Here is a 14925-nt window from a genome sequence, read left to right as displayed (position 1 = left end):
TTTGACCCCAGATAAATATTTTACCTTTCATATACCCCAAAATGCAGTCTGAACTATCATTAATGTCAGGAACAAGAGGTTAAAAATCATAGACCCAAGACCTAAGCATGAATTAAAGACTCTCCACCTTGTCAATACAACTTGTTTAAAAAGTCACCAATACTACTGCATTTTAAAATTTTTCTTATGAAATGAAGATTCAATTATAAATTATTAACACTTGAAAATAACTCATTTTCTTGGGAGTAGGACACAAAGCACAAGATTAATCCTAATCATTTTAAAGGACCTTTATTTATACTCCAAATTCACTCCCATAACTACAATGATATGAAAAATAACTGAAGTACAGAAACACAAAGAAATAATTTAACTGCATCATCTGCATTCAAAGGACTGTGTTAATAGAAAACAAAGTTAAACTAATAATTAGCTTACCAAATTCACTTACATTCTTTTATTCTATTTCATTTAGTTTCATAAAAACTAGATTTTCATAAGATTATGCATAAAATGTCTATATACCCACTTCCTTTTTCAGATCTTAACAATATTTATTTCAGAAATGTCTTTAGCTCTATAGTCAATGAAATGAAATTATACTAAAATATTCAAAGGGTTTTCTGAAATTGCAAGACTCGCTCTGGGATGTTATTTATATTGGAAAAGATATTCGAAAAGCCTTATTTGTTAAGTTGCGATAGTTACTCCCACAAAAGAGCCATTAGCCCTTTGCATGTACAAAACAACTTCAGATACATCCACTTTGTGGAGATGACACATGCTTTTGGTTCGTTTGTTTTTGAAAGAAATATCTAACAAGCATATCAACAATACCGATTTTCAGTCAATATGATGGGATATTCAAAATTGATAAATATTGGGTTGATTACCTCGTAGTGTGAATAGATATGATCTTACAAAGAAAGTTATTTTCAACAGAAAGCCAGAAAGAGTTTATCCACTTTGTGTTTCACGGGAATAACCAGAAAGCAATACCTATTTGGTCCAGTTGGTCAAACTCACTCCATGAGCATATGTTAAAAGTATAACAAATTTAAGAGGTCAAATACTTATTTTGTAATGACAGTCATCATATAGCTCTAATTTACTACCTAAATATATCTGAATCTTCTAACCTAACATATAATAAGAGCTGAAAGCAGTCTCTTTTATCTAACTTAATATGGTAAATCCTTTGATTCTGATGATATTATTTGACAAATAAAATGTACAAAAGAGTGGTCCAACTGAAATGACATGACAGAATTCTGATAAATAAAAACATTGCAACAAAGTTAGCTCTTTTCAGCCTCACCCTGTCCACATTGGCAAGCAACATTGCAACAGCACATACACACATATACACATACACACATATGCATACATGTATACACACCTATACATGCATGCTAAATTCATGATTTATTGTACAAAAAAGTTCAAATAAAAAATTAATGATTAGTACAAATGATAATTTGCCTTACTACAAAATAAATCACAATCCAGGCACCACAAATGTTACATTTTACCTGCCTATCCACATGTGACCACTTTATTTATATTTAATTACTTAATTAACTAATTAATTCAATTATTTGTTTGGTGCTAATACTAAAGCTGGAACTCAGGGCCTGTCTCTGTCCCAGAATTTGTTATTTTTTTGTTTTAGTTTTCTCAAGGATATCATTTTACTGCTTGTACCACAGCTCCAGTTCTAGCTTTTGTTGGTTTCTTTCAAAGCAGAATCTAATGGACTTTTTTTTGTTTGATCTGCTTTCAAACCACAGTCCTCAGACTTCATCTTTCTGATTAGCTACGATTAATGACATGAGCCACCAGTGTGGCTTTTGCTTTTTCCTCTATAGTTATCTAATGCACATACTTAGATAGTAATTTAAAAATGAGAGTATAGAAGCAAGATGTACAGTGATGATTTTGTCCTGTCAGAAATTCAAGTTAGTAATGTAAATTTCTTCTTAAGAACATACACAAAAAATACCATGATATAGTATAAGAGAACTCACAATTGGACATATGAGTTTTAAGAACTTTCTAATAGATCCATTATTTATTGGTACCCAAAATTAGAAAAAAATAATGTATAATGTAGTACTAAAATAGAAGTCCTTTACATGACTAGTTACATTCCTTGTTTTTTTAAAGACACTTGTTTTCATCTAAAAAAATAGGCCTGTCTATTTTCTTCATGTGGTTTCAATGATTGAAGGTGCTTAATGCGAAATAAAAACGTATTAGTAGTTCTTTGCTATCAATTAAATCTCACTTTGTCTTTTTGGAGAATATAATGATCAAAGCAATAGTTGAGAATCAGTAAGCAATTGTCCAGAATCATGCTTCCAGTGCAAGTGAATCAACGTAAGTAATGCTCAATACCATTTTCCACAAAGTTTTGTCACAGATACAATCGGCCTACCTCCTTTTGCTGCTTTCCTAGCCTGGACCTATTCCTTCATTGTACATGCAAAGTGTGATTCAACTGATTTCATTCAGATCTGTTCCTAGAATTATCAAGAATTTAGATTCTTGTCTGCAATAAGATTAAACCTACGTCTCCTCATGGAGGCTGCTAAAAATGTATTTACCAAATTCAAGTAAATACACAAATTTTATTTCCATCTTTTTTAAAACATAAAATTCTGTTTGCTCTATAAATTAATCAGAGGCATGCATTTGTGGCTATCTAGGTCATTGCACATCGTCTCTCTTCCTCTCTCTTTAATGTTTCTCATAGATAAGAGGATTGCTCTATAATTATTGTAATTTATTTTGCTTTTATATTTTTGGTTGCATCATTTTACTTTCTGCTCTGCCATTTCCCAAATGATTTATATAGAGGGCATTATTTCATCTTTTCTCATTCCTAGAATAAGCTGCACATGAAGACACTACTGGTCCTTATTTTCAGTCTGTATCTTTGAATATGGAAGAAAATCTTTCCTCTGCTCTCATCAATTCCATTCTCTCCAGTTAGAATAATTTCGAATAGTAAAAATGGAAAAGGGGAAAATAAATCACGGTGAAAAAACAGATGCAGAAAATTAACCGGATTTTTCTGAACAGTTCAACTAATGTGAACTATTAGGGAAATACATGGACACCTCATTCTCACTGTCACTCAAAGCCTCTAGTTAGGCAATTCTTAGGAATATGAGGATCATGATTAAAAAGTGAGGAATGGTATCAATTGCAAAAAAAATGGAGAAGGATCCATGCAAATTTCTTCTTTGGGCTGCTGAAGATAATCAGGTTATTACAGTGCGGAGACTACTTTCCAAAAAAGCCACTCATGTGAATACTAGAGATGACGATGAGTATACCCATATTCATTAGGAAGCCTACAGTGGACACTTAGACACTGTCCATGAGTTGTTGGCTCAAGCGGCAGATATTCATGCAATAACTGTAGATGGTTGGACAACCCTGCACAGTGATTATATCTGGAATAATACTAGAGTGACTTTTTTCTTACTTCATCATGATTCAGATACCAATGGCCCCCTTGCTTCTTGCTGCTGGGAAGAGAGATAGCAAAGACATGTTGGATCTGCTTCTGTTGAACCATTATGTCAAATCAGGTCTGAAGAACAACTTGGAAGAAACTGTATTTGATATTGCCAAAAGGATAAGTATGTATCACTATCTCTTTGAATTTTTACAAAGCTGCACAAATTGCTCTCCTAAATCATAATTGTTCGGTTAAGTTTATTAAATTTCAAAAATGCCATTGCATTCTTTGTTTCCATACTAAATATTTTCACGATCCAAATAACAACAATAGCTTATTGTAACAATTAATGGATTCCATGGAAGTCTTCCAAGTGAATTGCATGACTTTGATGTCAAAATGTATTCAAGAGTTAGTTTTATACATCTATAATGATTTCTGGAGAGTTTTTGGTATTTTTATTGTACTTAAGTGGTTACATAATTTCACAGTATTGTGGAATAGTGATGCTCAGTTAAAGTCACAAACACATTCTAACATTTCTGGAGCAAATTGTCTATCACAGTCTATAACATTTATGAGTTCTATGAGCATTGCGATACAGTTATTCCTTCCACATTGGTTGGTATGTACATTTCTTTTGTTTTGCATAACATCAGCTGTTCCCTTTTTCCCAATTGTTTTCTCCCTCCCATCCCTGCCATTAACTTGCTTAGTTCATTTTGGTCAGTGTCCAGTGCAGCTGACGGGTTTTTCCCTGATTCCCTCTACTTCTATGTCATCTTCCTGGTTCCCCTCCATTGTACACATATATACCATACATGTGATCAGCAGCATGGGGTTATTTAGTAGAGATTCGACCAGATGAGTGGAAGTCCTTTGTTTCTTAAGTCCTGTTAATTTTGTCGTATTACCTAACATTTTGGTTTTAACATCCACTTATCAGGGAGAACATGTACTGTTTGTCTCTTTGCTCTTGGCTTACCTTGCTCAACATGATCACCTTCTAGCTCCATCCATTTCCCTGCAAATGCCATTATTTTGTCATTTCTAATGGCTGCATAATATTCCATTGTGTATAGATACCACAATTTTGGAATCCATTCATCTGTGGTGAGACATCTGGGTTGTTTCCATATCCTGGTTATTACGAACAGTACGGCAATAAACATGGAGGTGCATGTGTCCTTGTATACTGGTTCCTGTTGTTCAGGATAGATGCCTAGAAGTGGTATGACTGGGTCGTAAGGGAGGTCAATATTTAGCTTTCTTAGGACCCTCCAGACTGTTTTCCAAAGTGGTTGTATGAGTGTACATTCCCAACAGCAGTGTAGTAGGTTCCTCTTTCTACACATACCATCCAGCATTTGTCATTGGCTGACTTGAGGATGTGGGACATTCTGACTGGGGTAAGGTGGTATCTCATGGTTGTCTTTATTTACATTTCCTTCAAAACCAGAGATGGTGAACATTTCCTAATGTGTTTCTTTGCCATTTTTATCTCTTCTTCTGAGAAGTCTCTCTTTAGTTCCCTTTCCCATTTAGTAATTGGTTTGTTAGGTTTTGGAGGGATTAGTTTCTTGAGTTCCCTGTATATACTGGATATTAACCCCTTGTAGGATATATTGCTGGTAAATATTTTCCCCAATTAATTGGTTGTCTTTCTAGCTTGGTTGCGATAGCTTTAGCTTTGCAGAAGACCCTGGGACTCTGTTCATGAAATTCTTTCCTGGGCCTATAAGTACAAGTGTCTCTCCTACTCTGCCTGCAGTGTTTTCAGAGATTCAGGTTTAATGCTAAGGTCTTTGATCCATTTTGAGCTGATGTTGGTGTATGGTGATATGCTGGTGGCCACTTTTATTCTTCTGCATATGGCCACCCAGTTTCCCAGCATTAGTGGTTGAAGAGGCTGTGTTTCTTCCATTGTCTGTCTTTGGTTCTTTTGTCAAATGTCAGCTGACTGTAGGCATGTGGATTTATTTCTGGATCTTCTATTCTATTCTATTGGTCTTCGGGTCTGTGTTTGTGCCAGTACCATGCTGTCTTTGTTATTATGGCTCTAAAGTAGAGTTTGAAGTTTGACATGGGTATACCTCCCATGTTGTCTTTATTTGCTAGAATTATTTTGGATATTCTAGGTCTTTTTTGGTTCCATATGAATTTTTGGACTGTTTTCTATATTTCAGAGATATACATCATTGGGATTTTAATTGGAATTGCATTGAATTTGTATATTAATTTGGGGAGTATTGACATTTTCACTATATTGTCTGCCTATAAAAGAGCATGGGAGGTCTTTCCATTTCCTAGTGTCCTCTGTAATTTTTTTCTTTAACTTTTTATAGTTTTCATTAAATAGTTCTTTTACATCTTTGGTTAGGTTACTTCCCGAATATTTTATTTTGGGGATGTTATTGTGAATGGGCTTGCTTTCCTTTATTTCCCTCTCTGCTTGTACATTGTCAGTGTACAGGCATGCAACTGGTTTTGGGGGTTTATTTTGTATCCTGCTATGTTGCCGAAGTGATTTATGATTTCTAAGAGTTTGGGGATGGAATTTTTGGGATCGTGAAGGTATAGTATGATGTCATCTGTAAAAAGGGATAGTTTAATTTCTTCTTTCCCTATACAGATCCTTATAATGTCTTTTTCTTGCCTTATTGACCTGGCTAAGAGTTCCAGGTCTATATTGAACAGGAGTAGAGACAGTGGGCATCCTTGCCTTGTTCCTGATTTTTTTTCGAGGGTCCGCTCATGGGGCCTGAACTCTGGGCCTGGGTGCTGTCCCTCAGCTCTTCAGCTCAAGGCTAGCACTCTAGCACTTGAGCCACAGCGCCACTTCTGGCTTTTTTCTTTTTGCTTATGTGGTGCTGAGGAATAGAACCCAGGGCTTCAGGTATGCAAGGCAAGTGCTCTACCACTGAGCCACCTTCCCAGGCCCCTTGTTCCTGATTTTAAGAGAATTGGTTGTAGCTTTTCCCCATTAAGTATAGTATTAGCTATTGGTCTATTGTAAATGGCTTATAATGTTTTAAGAAATGTTCCTTCTATTTCTATTGCCTCCAGAGCTTTTAGCATGAATGAATGTTGAATTTTATCAAAAACTTTTTCTGCATTTGTGGAGATAATCATGTGATTCTTGACCTTGGCTCTGTTGATGTGTTGGATTATATTTATTGACCTACGTATGTTAAACCATCCCTGAATCTCTGGGATGAAGCCTACATGGTTTTAGTGTATGGTTTTTTTTATGTGTTTCTGCATTCTGTCAGCTAGAATCTTGTTAATGACCTTTGCACCTGTGTTCATCAAGGACATTGGCCTGTAATTCTCCTTTTTGGTTGGGTCTTTGCCTGGTTTGGGGATGAATGTGATATTGGCTTCGTAGAATGTGTTTGGGTTAGCTCCCTCCTTCTCTGTTTCTCTGAAGAGCTTGAGGAGTATAGGTATTACTTCTTCTTTAAAGATCGTATAGAATTCTGTTGTGAATTCATTTGGTCCTGGGCTTTTTTTTTTGTTGTTGGAAGACCTCTGATTGCTTCCCGTATCTCGTTGTAGGATGTTGGCTTATTTAATTGATTTACTTCTTTGCTCAATTTGGGAAACTTGTATTTCTCTGAAAATGCATCCATTTCTGCCAGGTTTTCTTTCTTTAGAGGGTATAACTTTTGAAAGTAGTCCGTTAAAATTGTTTGGGCATCTTGGGTATGTGTTGTGATTTTTCCCGTAGCATCCCTAATCCTGTTAATATGGGTTTCCTCTTTTCTTTTTTAAATTAATCTTGACAAATATCTCTCAATTTTATTCGTTTTTTCAACCAGGTTTTTGTTTGGTTAATTTTGGCTATGATTCTCCAATTCTCTATTTGGATAATCTCCGCTCTTAGTTTGGCTATCTGGCTGTGTTTAGTAAATTTAGGTTCCATTTTTTCATGTTTTTCTAGCTGTTTTATTTGCAACATGAGATTATTTTCTTGGTCTGTCTCTATTTTCTTGATCTGGGCACTGATGGCAATAAATTTGTCCATCAGGACAGCTTTTGCTGTGTCCCAAAAGGTTTTTGCGATGCATTTTCATTTTCATTGAGTTGTAGGAATTTTTTAAATTTCTTCTTTAATCACTTCCATTACCCAGGCATTGCTTTGATGTGAGCTGTTCAATTTCTATGTATTTTAGTAATTTCTGCAGTATGTTTTGTTATTGAGAACTAACTTGATTCCACTATTGTCAGATAACATACAAGGGATTATGTCAATCCCCTTGAATTTGCTTAAGTTTCTTACATGAACTATTATATGGTCTATTTTGGAGAAAGTACCATGAGCTGCTGAGAAGAATGTGTACTATGTTGATTTTAGGGTGAAATACTTGGTAAATGTCAGTTCTGCTTGAACTATGGCCTCATTAATTTGATAGCTTCTTTGCCAATATGCTGGTTGGTAGACCTGTCCTTTGGTGAGAGTGGGGTGTTAAAGTCTCCTAGTATTATCATATTGGATCTATTTTATTCTGTAAGTTTGAGAGTATTTGCTTAACATATTTGGGTGCACCAATGTTTGGGGAATGTTAGGTAGATTATGGTAATATCCCCCTCTTGTATTGTTTCCTGTATTAATATGTAGTGTCCATCCTTGTCTTTTTGTATTGATTTTAGTTTATTTTTTTACTGTTGATTGGATCTTTTTTTAAAATTTTTATTGTAAAGATACTATACAGAGGGTTACAGTTACATGAACAAGGTAATGAGTACACTTCCTATTGAGCATTGTTACCCCCTCCATTGTTTTCCTCCTACCATCCCTGCCCTCCTTACTTCCCCGAGGTTCTTTTTTAAAAAAAATTGTGATTAAGTGATTACATAACTTCCCAAATTTCACAGTATTGTGAAATAATGATGCTCCTTTAAAGTCACAAGTTCATTCTAAATTTCCTGGAGCAAATTGTCTATCACAGTCTATAACATATAACAGTGTACACAATACAACATACATGTGATCAGCAGTATGGGGATATTTAGTAGTGTTTCGACCAGATGAGTGGGAGTTCTTTGTTTCTTAGTCCTGTTAATTTTGTTGTATCACCTAACATTTTGGATTTAGCATCCACTTATCAGGGAGACCATGTACCGTTTGTCTCTTTGCTCTTGGCTTACCTTGCTCAACATGATCACCTTCTAGCTCCATCCATTTCCCTGCAAATGCCATTATTTTGTCATTTCTAATGGCTGCATAATATTCCATTGTTTGTAGATACCAAAATTTTTGGATACATTCATCTGTGTTGGGGCATCTGGGTTGTTTCCATATCCTAGCTATTGTGAACAGTGCTGCAATAAACATTGAGGTGCACGTGTCCTTGTATATTGGTTCCTGTTGTTCAGGATAGATGCCTAGAAGTGGTATGACTGGGTCGTAAGGGAGGTCAATCTTTATCTTTCTAAGAACCCTCCAAAGTGCTTTCCAAAGTGGTTGTATAAGTGTACATTCCCACCAGCAGTGTAATAGGGTTCCTATTTCTCCACATACCCTCCAGCAATTTTCATTGGATGATTTCTGGATGTGTGACATTCTGACTGGGGTAAGGTGGTATCTTTGTCTTTATTTGCATTTCCTTCACCAACAGTGATGATGAACATTTCCTCATGTCTTTCTTGGCCATTTTTATTTCTTCCTCTGAGAAGTCCCTCTTTACTTCCCTTGCCCATTTAGTAATTGGTTTGTTAGGTTTAGGAGGGATTAGTTTCTTGAGTTCCCTGTATATACTGGATATTAACCCCTTGTCTGATATATTGCTGGTAAATATTTTTCCCAATTAGTTATTTGTCTTTCTAGCTTGGTTGCAATAGATTTAGCTGTGCAGAAGATTTATATTTTAAAGTTGGCCCATTTGTTGAGTCTTTCTCCAATTTGTTGTGATCCTGGGACTCTGTTCAGGAAGTTCCTTCCTGTGCCTATTGGTTCAAGTGTCTCTCCTAATCTGTCCTGCAGTAGTTTCAGAGATTCAGTTTTAATGTTAAGATCTTTAATCCATTTTGAGTTGATGTTGGTGCATGGTGATAGGCTGGGGTCCACTTTTACTTTTCTGCATGTGGCAGCCCAGTTTTCCCAGCAGTAGTGGTTGAAGAGGCTGTGTTTCTTCCATTGTATGTCTTGAGCTCCTTTGTTTAATATCAGCTGACTCTAGGCCTGTGGATTTATTTCTGGATCTTCTATTCTGTTCCATTTGTCTTCTGGTCTGTTTTTGTGCCAGTACCATGCTGTCTTTATTATTATAGCTCTGTAGTATAGTTTGAAGTGCGGCATGGATATCCCTCCCATTTTGCCTTTATTCCCTAGAATTGGTTTGGCTATTCTAGGTCTTTTGTTGTTCCATATGAATTTTTGGACTGTTTTCTGTATTTTAGTGATGTAAGTCATTAGGATTTTAATAGGGAATGCATTGAATTTGTATATTAATTTTGGCAGTATTGCCATCTTCACTATATTAACTTGGCCTATCCAAGAGCATGGGAGGCCTTTCCATTTCCTAGAGTCTTCTGCAATTTCTGTCTTTATCTTTTTATAGTTTTTATTAAATAGTTCTTTTACATCTTTGGTTAATTCCTAAATATTTTATTTTGGGGGAGGTTATTGTGAGTGGGGTTACTCCCTTTATTTCCCTCTCTTCTTGTACATTGTCAGTGTACAGGAAGGCAACTGATTTTTGTGGGTTAATTTTGTATCCTGCTACTTTGCCGAAGTGATTTATGATTTCTAAGAGTTTGGGGATGGAGTTTTTGGGATCATGAAGGTATAGTATCATGTTGTCTGCAAAAAGGAATAGTTTAGCCTCTTCTTTCCCTATGCGGATCCCTTTCATGTATTTTTCTTGCCTTATTGACCTGGCTAAGGCTTCCAGGACTATATTGAAGTGCAGTGGAGACAGTAGGCATCCTTGCCTTGTTCCTGATTTTAGGAGAATTGGTTGTAGCTTTTCCCCATTAAGTGTATTATTGGCTATTGGTCTGTCATAACTGGTTTAATTGTTTTAAGAAATGTTCCTGCTATTTCTATTTTCTCCAGAGCCTTTAGCATGAATGAATGTTGAATTTTATCAAAGGTCTTTTCTGCATCTGTGGCAAAAATCATGTGATTCTTGACCTTGGCTCTGTTGATGAGATGGATTACATTTATTGACTTACAGAATAAAATAGATCCCAATACGATAATACTAGGAGACCTCAACACACCACTCTCACCAAAGGACAGGCCTACCACCCAGAGGATTGGAAAAGAAGCTACCAAATTAAGTGAGGCCATACTTCAAGCGGAATTAACTGATATCTACCGAGTATTTCACCGTAACACAACACAGTACACATTCTTCTCAGCAGCTCATGGAACTTTCTCCAAAATAGACTATATCATAGTTCATGCAAGGAACTTATGCAAATACAAAGGGACGACATAATCCCCTGTATCCTATCTGACCATAGTGGAATCAAGCTAGTTCTCAATAACAAAGCATACGGCAGAAATTTCTCTAAAACATGCAAATTGAACAGCACACTTCTTAGCAATGCTTGGGTAATGGAAGAGATCAGAGAAGAAATAAAACATTACCTACAACTCAATGAAAATGAAAAAAAAACAAACCTCGCAAAGACACTTGTGGGACACAGCAAAAGCTGTCCTGAGGGGTAAATTTATCGCCCTCATTGCCCACATCAAGAAAATGGAGACAGACCAAGTAAATAATCTCATGTTGCAATTAAAACAGCTAGAAAAACATGAAAAAATGGAACCTAAAGTTACTAGACGGAGCCAGATAACCAAATTAAGAGCAGAGACTAACCAATTAGAAAATCAGATAATTACAGCCAAAATTAACCAAACAAAAAGCTGGTTCTTTGAAAAAATAAACAAAATTGATGGACCGTTGGCAAGATTAATTAAAAAAAATAAGAGGAAACCCATTTTAACAAGATTAGGGATGCCACGGGAAAAATCATAACACGTACCCAAGATATCCAAACAATCCTAATGGGCTACTTTCAAAAGTTATACTCTCTAAAGGAAGAAAACCTGGCAGAAATGGATGCATTTTTAGAGAAATCCAAGTTGCCCAAACTGAGCAAAGAAGTGAACCAATTAAATAAGCCAATATCCTACAACGAGATACAGGAAGCAATCAGAGGTCTTCCAACAACAAAAAAAAGCTCAGGACCAGATGGATTCATAGCAGAATACTGTAAGACCTTTAAAGAAGAACTAATACCCACACTCCTCAAGCTCTTCAGAGAAACAGAGAAGCCAATATCACACTCATCCCCAAACCATGCAAAGACCCAACCAAAAAGGAGAATTACAGGCCAATTTCCTTGATGAACTCAGGTGCAAAGATCCTTAACAAGATTCTAGCTAAAAGAATCCAGAAACACATAAAAAAATCATACACTATGACCAGTTAGGCTTCATCCCAGAGATGCAGGGATGGTTTGACACTGTAATGATTTTAATGACAAGTTTATTTTATCAGATATAAGGATTGCTACACGTGCTTTCTTATTAGGGGCATTTGATTGGTAGATCCTTTTCCAACGCTTCACTCTGAGTTTGTTTGCATGTTTGGCTTAGAGGTGGGTCTCCTGAAGGCAACACATGGATGGGTCCTGTTTTACGATCCAATCTGCAGTTCTTTTTCTTTTGATTGGTGAAATAAGTCCGTTAATCTTAAGAGATAGAATAGAGAGATGCATTATGGTCACTGTTTTTCTTCTTTCTTTTCCTCTGTCCTTGCTCAGATAGACTTCTATTAATGCTTGTCTGGGTGCAGGTCCCTGTTCCTGGTTGCTTTTCTCAGGTTGTGTTCCACCTTTTAGTAGTCTTTGTAATGCTGGCTTAATGTTTATGTATTAATTTAGTTTTTTCTTTGCTATTAAAAATTTTCATTTCTCCATGGAATGTGAATGCTAGCTTTGCCGAGTATATCAGTCTGGGTTGGCAGTTATTGGCTCTCAGTGCTCATGTGGTACTTTCCCAGGCCTTTCTTGCATTCAGTGTTTGTGTGGAGAGATCTGTAGTGATTGTAATATTTTTCCTATAGTAGTATAGCTCCTTCTTCATTTTTGCTGCATGCAAGTTTGTTTCCTTATCATTCAGATCTATCATTTATACTATAATGTGTCTAGAAGTGTTTCTCCTGGGATCCTGCTTGTTAGGTGTTCTATATGCTTCTGTTATGTGGGTAAGATGTTCTTTTTAGAGATGGGGAAAATTTTCACCGATTATCTTGTGGAATAGGTGCTGCATTCCCTTGCTTTGATATTCCTCATCTTCGTATATGAAGGTTAAATTTCTTGGCACTATCTGCTTGTCCTTGAATTTCCCTTTGGTATAATTTAAGTGATTTTTCAATATCTGTCATTTTTTGGTCCAGTTGATGTATTCTGTCTTCTGTATTCCATTTTGTTCATTCTGTTAACTGTGGTTTCCATTGTGGTTTGCATGGAGGAAAGGGACTCATTGTTGATTTCAATGGATTCAATGTTGGTTTTCAAAATACTAATCTCACCTCTTAATGAGGTATGTACTGCCTCTATTTTGTCACTTATCTCACGGCTTAGTGAGGTGTGTGCTACCCCTATTTTTGCATGCATCTCCTGTTTGATGTCCTGCACCTCTTTTGGTATTTCGACCCAGTGTTCTTTCAAATTCTTGTCTATTTCTCACTTTATTCTTGAGTCATTGCCTCCAGCATGTCTTGGATATAGTGTTTGTCTTCCATTCCTGCTTTTCTCCCACTGGGGCTCTCCCCTGGATTGCTGCTGGCTTTTAGAGATAGCTTGCTATCCTAGGTGTTGATAAACCTTGTAATATTTCTCTGTGATTTTCTCATGGGGATTCAGGGATTATTGCAGACAAATCTGAAATTTTGTTTTGGTCAATAGGTGTCTGTCTTTGCTTGATTACTGTTTCTGTGCTGGTAGAGAGAGTCTGTATCTGATCTCAGTTCTGTTGGGGGCCGACCTCCAGCTGCTGGTCTGACCCACACAGGATTCTCAGCTCTCTGCTCTAGATCACTGGCAGTTCCCGCCTTTAGAAGGGTTGAGCAGCCTAGATTGCTCCTGTTTGTTCCTACAGGTGCTCTTGGCGAGTTCGGATGTGCTGGATGTACTCTCCCAGATGCTGGAGTCTGCTATGGTCTCCTGATGTTTTGTTTTGTTTTACTTTTTGGCTAGTTGTAGGCTTGAACTCTGGTCTTGGGTGCTGTCCCTCAGCTCTTCAGCTCAAGGCTGGCACCCTACCATTTGACCCATAGCACCACATCTGGCCCTTTCTGCTTATGTTTTGTTGAAGAATCAGATCCAGGGCCTCTTGCACATAAGACAAGCACTGTACTGCTGAGCAACTTACCAGCCTGAGCTCCTGACTATTATCAGGTGCTGGAGGCCTGTGTTGTTCAATTCCCAGCCTAGAATACATGGGTCGGGTTCTTGTGGGGTTTGGGGTTCTCTTGTCCTGAACCCCCTGCGTCTTTTGCTGTCACAGGCATGATTACCAGGGGTGCGTTTCCCCTGTTTTTCTCCCCTCTGCTGAAGCGTATACTCACCTTCTGATTTCAGTTGGGAGGAGTTAGTTATGTTGCTCAGGCACCAGATCCCCAGGCCTGGTCCCAGACCCCAGCCTGGGGCACACCTGATGGACCTGTGCTGCTATGTATCCCACCTAGATTACGCAGCTTGGAGTACACAATTCAAATTTCTTCCACCGTTGGGTGTCTTGACCCAGTGGCATTGTTCCAGGCTTGGGCATTTAAGCTTCCTTCCAGGGTCTCTCTTGTTCAAGCCTTGCCAGCTGAGTGTGATCCATGGGCTGGTGGAGCTCTTGAACAGTTTCTAGTTTTAGTGGGTCCTGTGGTGTAGGTTTTGGGGTAGGGGGTCTGGGGATTCCCACCAGCTCTGGTCTCCCTTGAGGAATACACTGTCCCCTGCAGGGTACTCACCCTGGAGCTAGTTGTTTCTGTGTGATGTAGGTTGCTAGTTGCCGTTGCAGTGAGAGTTCAATTGAGGTAGTTGTGGGCTAGGCTGAGAGGTGGTGGCTCCGTGTGTTTCTTTTCTGTCACTGCCTCCATTGATACTGTTTGGGTCCACTCCATGGGATGGGCCTCCGGCCTCCACCCGAGGGGTGGGGAAGGGGCCTCTGTGCAGGTGCTGATCTCTGGGGTTTGTCTCTGTTTGCGCTCTCTTGATCAGCATCAGTTCCTTTCAGTTCTTCTGCTCTGGTGTTCTGTGGGCATCTCATGTATCTCTGAGGTTCCTGCCATGGGGCTGAGTGGCTTTGGTGGGATGGAGCCTCTCTGCTCGAATGGAGAGTGAGGGGAAGGGGTGGGATCTTTGTGTAAGTTCCCTGCTCGGAGGTTTCTTCATTCGTCACGATCAGCGTTCTGACACTGGTACATCAAGGGGCTTTGGTGCGG

This window comes from Dipodomys spectabilis, unplaced genomic scaffold (assembly GCF_019054845.1).
Source record: "Dipodomys spectabilis isolate Male_0828 unplaced genomic scaffold, ASM1905484v1 ptg000255l, whole genome shotgun sequence".
Taxonomy (NCBI): Eukaryota; Metazoa; Chordata; class Mammalia; order Rodentia; family Heteromyidae; genus Dipodomys; species Dipodomys spectabilis.
The sequence above is the reverse complement of the archived record's forward strand: the minus strand, read 5'-3'. Positions refer to the sequence as shown.